Genomic DNA, 7,243 nt, shown 5'->3' with positions numbered 1-7,243 from the left:
TGTACTGACTTGTGATAGTGCAAACCTAGGACAGTGAGAACTGTGATTCCATGGAAGCAGCCTTACCTGAGTATTTCAGGTAGCCACATACCAATCCCCGCTCTCCCCCAAATGCTCAGGGTTATAGAGAGTTAATACAGGTAAAGTAGTGAGTGCAGGCACATGCTGGCTACACAGGCCCATGTTCTGTTCGCAGTAAAGGGGCTGCAAGGCCTGAAGACAGATGGGACTGTGGTGTCTAAGTCCTAGGTTTGTAAGAACTCTGAGAGGGTTCCAGAGTCCAGCTACCTGTGGTTGGGTTCTTTCTATATGCTTTCCATCTGAGTTCAAATTCTTTCTATGTAATTCTCAGCTGTATAACCAGAACACATACTACTCTCTCTACAAAACAGATGACAACAGTGCCTGTCTCCTAGGGCTGTGCTGGAGGGGTCAGTGGAAGGGAGAGGTGGGATAGGAGATATAGTCAAAATACACATGAATATGTCACAATGAAAGCCATTATTATCATGATTAGTATATGTTAGTAAAACATGAAAACATCAGTAAATTTAACTCTTCAGAACACGTTGAACACTGCCAGCCAGGTACCATGTACACTCTGTATACAGTTGACATTCTCTGTTTCCTCTTGACCAAGTGTTTCAGAGCTGGAAGAATTAGGTGAGATACTAAATGTACCAATGTCATGCAAGGAGGTGTTGTAAAAACTGGAATTTTAAGAAAACATCCAAATATGTATTGGGGCGTCAACACAACTTCTATGGTGTCTTATTTATGGGGTGATTAGGAAGTAACGTTTAGCAGGCATTGGTTCAGGCCAATCCAACATTTGTCTCTAATATTTGCTGGAGACTGTTGAGAGCCACAGGTAATATACTCGAGCAGCTAGCAGGCTCTTCACCTACTACTTCCCTTGCTTTCCAGGTTATAGAAACCCCAATTACTTCTCTAGGGCTGAGCACAGCCAAGGCAGGTATCACTTACCACCGTCACCCCACTATTTGTGCCTAGGCTAGGCATCCCCATCCATAGCTTTCTGTTGCTCAGGATGGCTCTGAGGTAACCTGCTATGCCTCTCCATTCAGTCAACTTAAAGACCAGGTAGAAGTACTCTAGAAATAAGATAATCTACTTAGCCACTTTCCTTAAAACATCTACAAATGCTTCTTATAGACCTGGGAGATGGCTTAGTATGTAATAACACACGTGCAAACAGGAAAACTAAGCTCAGATCTTCAGTACCCATGTTTAAAAGAAACCCCAAAACAAAACCCCACTCAGCCTGGTCACAAGCACCTGTAGTGAGCACAATCTTCAGGACTAGGGGACCCAGCCTTGAAGGAATACGATAGAGAATGATAGGGGAGAGTACCCAATGTCCTCCTCTGACCTCTGCAGACATATGTTGTACACACAGGACATTCAAAGGAAGGAGGGAGGAAGGGAGGGAACGAGAGGAGGGAAGAAGGGAGGGAGGAAGGGTGGGAAGGAAAAAAAAGCACTTGTCAGACAGTTTATGACCAGATGTGAGGTGGGCATTTACACATTTGAGTCCTACCTAGACTGTGGCCTTGTGGTCCTGTGGTCCTGTGGTCCTGTGGTCCTGTGGTCCTGTGGTCCTGTGGTCCTGTGGTCCTGTGGTGCTGATTCCCACCTGCAGATAGTGGCAAAGAGCACCAAGCTGAGGAAAGATGATACACTGTGCAAAGCTAAGGTAGGATGTGAATACTGGAAGCGTAGTGAAGCAAGAATCAAATCTAAAATCAAATCACAAATTATACTCACCAAACAATGTCAGCAAATCAACCTGCAACTCTTTAAAGGGCAGAGGCTGGGAGAGCTGGGAAGGTAGTGAGGAACCTCAGAGGAAGGGGCAATATGTGACACTTCAGGGTGGGACAGAGAAAGCATTTGCTGTTCTCTGCCATTGCATATTTCTCCAGAACTGTCTTATCTGTAAAGTAGACACCATTCATTGACATCTGCTCTTTAGGTTGTCTCCAGGTTTGAATGTTTAAAATATGAGACCCTTCACCTACTTCTGAATACAAGTTGGAGACGTCTCCCAGCCTGTCACCTCTCTGTGTCTGCTGGAGTAGCCAGGCTGCAGTTGTAGAGAAGGGGTAGGGGGACATCTTGGGAAGACAGTGGTCCGTTCCCTCATATTCCCTGTGCCCACAGCTCAGCAGCATGTGCTCTACTGCAGACCAACCTGCTCTATTACAGTCGCCATTAACTCAAGCACAAGTCACTGTCTCCCTAACATCCCCAAAGGATGCAGTTGACCTGAACTTTGACACAATTGATTAGCATAGTTAATCTTTGGTAAACAAGCAGAAAATTGAGTTCCAAGAACGATCCCCATTTCCATCCATGCATGGGTTAGTTTGCTTTCTATTGCCATGATAAAGAAACCACAACCGAAAGCAACTTAGGGAGGGACAGGTTTATTTGGCTTCATCAACCCAATCCCAGTTTGTCCTGAAGGGAAGTCAGAGGCAGAGACAGACACAAAGACCATGGAGGCATATTGCTTCTTGGCTTGTCTACAAATGCTCAGCTTGTTTATATATATATATATATATATATATATATATATATATATATATATATATATATATATATCCAAGGCTCACCTGCCCAGTAGTGGCACTAAACACAGTGAGCTGGGCTCCCCAACATCAATCATTAATTGAGAAAATGCCCCACAGATTTGCCCACAGACCACTCAGGCATTTTCTAAGAGAGAGAGAGAGAGAGAGAGAGAGAGAGAGAGAGAGAGAGAGAGAGAAAGACAACAACACCACATATGTAAGAGGACTAAGAGGAGGTCTCCTTCGGACCTCCTCACTGCCAATCATCCATGAAGGAACCTAAAAGTTAACATTACAGAAATGAATCATGGGTTCTCACCTCTATGCTTGCCCAAAATAGATGCCACAGGGGGTTAAATATTACTCATTGTTTTATGCCAATGTCATTTGGACAAGTGACCCTCCCAGCTGGCTTATCCCTGCCTCACAGGTCCTTTGGGCCCTAGAAACATCTGGAATTTAAACATCATAGCACCCTCTGAGCTTCTCCATGCAGCTCATGGAAGGCCATGTGGGAGGCAGCCTGCAGCTGCAGAGATAGTAAGTAACATTCCCACAGCTAGACCTTCTGCCTATTTGAAATCAACAGTAAATCAACAAACCCGAGATCCCTCCCATTCCTGGAGGTTGCAGCTCCACAGCTGCTTCCACAGCTGGATGATGGCAGCAAATCCATTGCTAGGTATAAAGCTTTTGGTTTTTTTCTGACCCTCAGACACTGTCTTTTCATGTTCAGAGGCTCTCCTCCGCTCCTAGAGAGTGTCAACATTGCTCCAAGTCTGGCGAAAAGGTAAGACTTCCTCAGTCCTCTGGTCTAGCTGCGGTCCTAAGGGATGTACTTCTTACTGCGGATCAGGAGGGAGCTTTAAAATGGGTCATAGATCCCTAAACCTTTAAACTCTTTGTAGAAATTCATTACTATCTGAATCCATATGCCAACCTCTGCTGATGGATTTTTACAGCCTCCACCCAGGTCCACTACCAACTCCAAGTTTTATGGTTTTGCCAGAAAAGCACTGCATTCTTGGTAGGTCACTTACCACGTTTGGGCAAAGCTGGTAATTGTGTTGGTTCAATCAGCTTCTGGGTTTGTGTCTTTGTTTTCTATTGCTGTGGTAAATATCATGATCAAAAGCAACTTGGCTTATTGCAAAACATCATGTTGGCAGAAGCATGTGGCGAAGATTCTTCACCTCTTAAAAGTCGAGAAATGATCACACAGCATATGGGAAGAGGCCACAACAAGATAAAGTCCCCAAGGAAGACCCAGAGAGGCCTACTTGCCCCATCAAGGCTCCAAGCACCATCTTTCAACACCTGAAACTAATGCCATCCTGTGATGAATGAAACAAGCCAGTGATATGTTCATTCCATGAGTACCCTCACCATTTAACCATCTCTAGAGATGCCCCCAACCATCTAACCTACCATCGAACCATCTCTAGAGAGGCATCACCTCACACGCTCAAGGGCATGTTTTGTTAAACTCTCAGGTGGTCCTTAATCTAGTCAAGGTCAATCACTATAACTTATTTATTAATTTATATCCTGAACCAATCTCTTAAGGTCTCTGAGCAATACTTACCCGAGTTGCAAATGCAGGCAATAATGTGGCAGTGGTCCTTTATTGAGCACCTACTCGACAATGAATACAATGCCAAGTCACTATGTCTCAAGATGTACTAGGCCTTGTCCATGAGAGCTGACAGCTTCCTGTGGAAACTTCACTGTGACAGACGCCTGCTTGGTATACTCCGGGCACAGGACAAGTGCATAAGCATGTATGTAGTTGACGGGGGAGAGAGTGTATTCTCAGACAGTAGCTTGTCTTAACAGTTAAGGAGAAGTCAGAAAACCAGAAGGAGGGCCTGTAGCCCTGCAGGGACAGAGGGTATCAGGGTAGAGACACAAAGGTCTCCCACATAAGGGAGGCAGCATGACTATCAGTAGAGAGGAAAGACAATGTGAAGGTTGGCTGGGATAGTTACCAGGGCCTCATGGGTAGTGCTGCTGACATGGAATTTATTCTAAGCGCTGGGAGAGCGTCTGAACATCAGGGGCTGCGGGGAGGGGCCGCTCACTTTGTGAGAGAGAGTCTTTCTGCTGCAGCACAGAGAATGGATTAGGGAAAAGCACTGGAGCAAGGAGCCCCGAGGCAGAGATAGGAGCAGAGCATAAGCATTGAGTGAGTCTCTGAGAGAGGCCAATGCTATGCTGTCTGTGAGCGGCTTTGGATACTGCACAGCTCTGCACAAAGGCAGAAGTGCTATGACAGAGATCGTGGCTCTGTTAAGGGAGGCATATTAACTCCCAGGGGCTGAGAGCGGCAGCTGGTCAGAGCAGCACTGTTCTGGGCAGTATGAGTAAGTTTGCTTCTTCAACACACACACACACACACACACACACACACCCTTTTGGGCAGCAGCAGAGTCTCAGCTAGTGTCCGAAAACCCCTGATTTCTGTAAGACTGACTGAAGGATTTTCCTTGAGGTCCAGGGAACCTGCTTTTAAAGAGCCCTTAGCAGATGGCTGGCTGTGCTAACTACATCCCTGGAGGTGGCTGTGCACATTGCAACTCCTTAAGCATGGCATGCATATCATCATCTCTGTGGCTTAAAATTGTTCCTGGAAGAAATGTGGTGAGCTGAGCGGGTGGCAAGCTTACAGGAGGACCCTCTGGGGAAAACAAGATCCAAATGAGAAAGAAGGAAGAAAATAAAAGGAAAACTAACCATAGCCCTGGTATACAGGAGAGTCTCATCCCTTTGTGGCCAAGAGAACAGCTGATGATGGAGGCCACATCTCCTTCCAGTCCCAGCTCCCATTACTGCTCATTATTGGTCTAAAGTTTGTTCAGAGAAACAGAGGGAGAAGCAATGTATGCCATTTTGCCTATTTATTTATTTATTCACTTCAAGGAGTACAGGATTTATGTGGCTTGTGCTTCCACAGCAAAGTTCATCACCAGAAGTTAGGACAGGAATTCAAGCAGGGCAGGAACCCGGAATCAGGAGCTGATGCAGATGGCATGGAGGGGTGCTACTTGCTGGCCTGATCTCATGGTTCATTCAGAGTGCTTTCTCATAGAACCCAGGGCCACCAACCCAGAGATGGCACCATCCACAGTAGGATGGCCCCCTCCCCCACTCTGATTACAGCATTGTGCTGGCTAGTTTCTTTGTTTTGTTTTGTTTTGTTTTGTTTTGTTTTGTTTTGTTTTGTTTTTTCGAGACAGGGTTTCTCTGTGTAGCCCTGGCTGTCCTGGAACTCATTCTGTAGCCCAGGCTGGCCTCGAACTCAGAGATCTGCCTGCCTCTGCCTCCTGAGTGCTGGGATTAAAGGCGTGCGCCACCATGCCTGGCTGCTGGCTAGTTTTATGTCGACTTGACACTAGCTAAAGTCTGAGAGGAGGGAGCTTCAATGACAGAAATGTCCCCATTGTAGCAGGCTGTAGACAAGCCTGTGGAGTATTTTCATCTATTTTCCTCTATTATCATTTACATTTTATTATTTGAGAATTTCATAGTTGTATACAATACATGATGATCATATTCGCCTTCATCAGCTCCCACTCTCAACATGGCCTTCTTCCCACCTCATTTATCATCTATCTATCTATCTATCTATCTATCTATCTATCTATCTACCTATCTTCTATCATCCATCTATCAATTATCTATCATCTATCTTCTATCTATCTATCTATCTATCTATCTATCTATCTATCTATCTCTCTATCTATCATCTATCTATCATCTATCTATCTTCTATCTATCATCCATCTGTCAATTATCTATTATCTATCTTCTATCTATCTATCTATCTATCATCTATCTATCTATATCTATATCTATATCTATCACTGTCTCAGTATCTACCTATATATGTATATCCCCACTGTGTCCAATTAGTACCTGGGTATGGGGTCACCCACGGGAGCAACCTACTAGTGGCCATATCCCCAAATAAATGATAACTATTCTACCCCAGCTGCTATCAACTACCAATTGCTCCTCAGAAAAAGGTGGGCCTCCCAGGTTCTTCACCATACCAGAAATGAATCTCAAGTCAACAAGGAGACTTGAGAAGTTTCTCCCATGTTGTCAAGCTTCTGTCGTGTCAAAAGGTGCTGAGAAGATGCTGAGGAGAAGAGACTGCAACAGTTTTCCCCTGCACTGAGCCCAGCAGCTACAACACTGACCTGCCAGGCAAGGTGTGCAGTAGTGATGTCACTTAAAGAAATATATATAGGACATGCACAGACTCTCTTCTCTTTTTCCAGTTGTGGACAGCTGGCATGAACTTGGAAGCTGACACAGAAGAGGGTAGGCTGGCAGCCAAGGTCACATCATGACTGCATGGAACAAAATCTTTCCCACCCCCTGCTGAGCAGCTGACTATTGAGTAAGAAAGAGATCACCACTGTTCTGTGCCACAGAGATACCAGTGATTTTCTGCTATATTGACTAGCATTACCTAAACGAATAGTCTATCCCTCCCCTAAATCTCATTCCCCATCTCCCAGCATGGCTCACATTCATTGGAAAAGTCATGGCTGAGAAGCAGCCATCTCTGTCCCGCCTGCTCTGGAAAGGCACAGAGGTGGCATCTACTTCCTGAGAGAGGCTCACTGCTGCCCAAGGGT

At 45.3% G+C, this 7,243-nt stretch overlaps 1 long non-coding RNA gene across 1 annotated transcript; it reads right to left on the bottom strand.

Annotated features, from left to right (window-relative positions):
* Nucleotides 1–1,627: 1,627 nt before the first annotated feature.
* On the bottom strand, nt 1,628–2,242 carry LOC115030869. The gene is made up of 3 exons (XR_003836446.1): nt 2,043–2,242; nt 1,789–1,957; nt 1,628–1,657 (listed from the first exon to the last, which is right to left on the bottom strand). It is a non-coding gene; the product is annotated as an uncharacterized LOC115030869 (long non-coding RNA).
* Nucleotides 2,243–7,243: the final 5,001 nt, after the last annotated feature.

Source organism: Mus caroli, chromosome 4 (assembly GCF_900094665.2).
Source record: "Mus caroli chromosome 4, CAROLI_EIJ_v1.1, whole genome shotgun sequence".
Lineage (NCBI taxonomy): Eukaryota > Metazoa > Chordata > Mammalia > Rodentia > Muridae > Mus > Mus caroli.
Note: the sequence above shows the minus strand (reverse complement) of the source record. Positions and strands in the feature narration are given on the sequence as shown.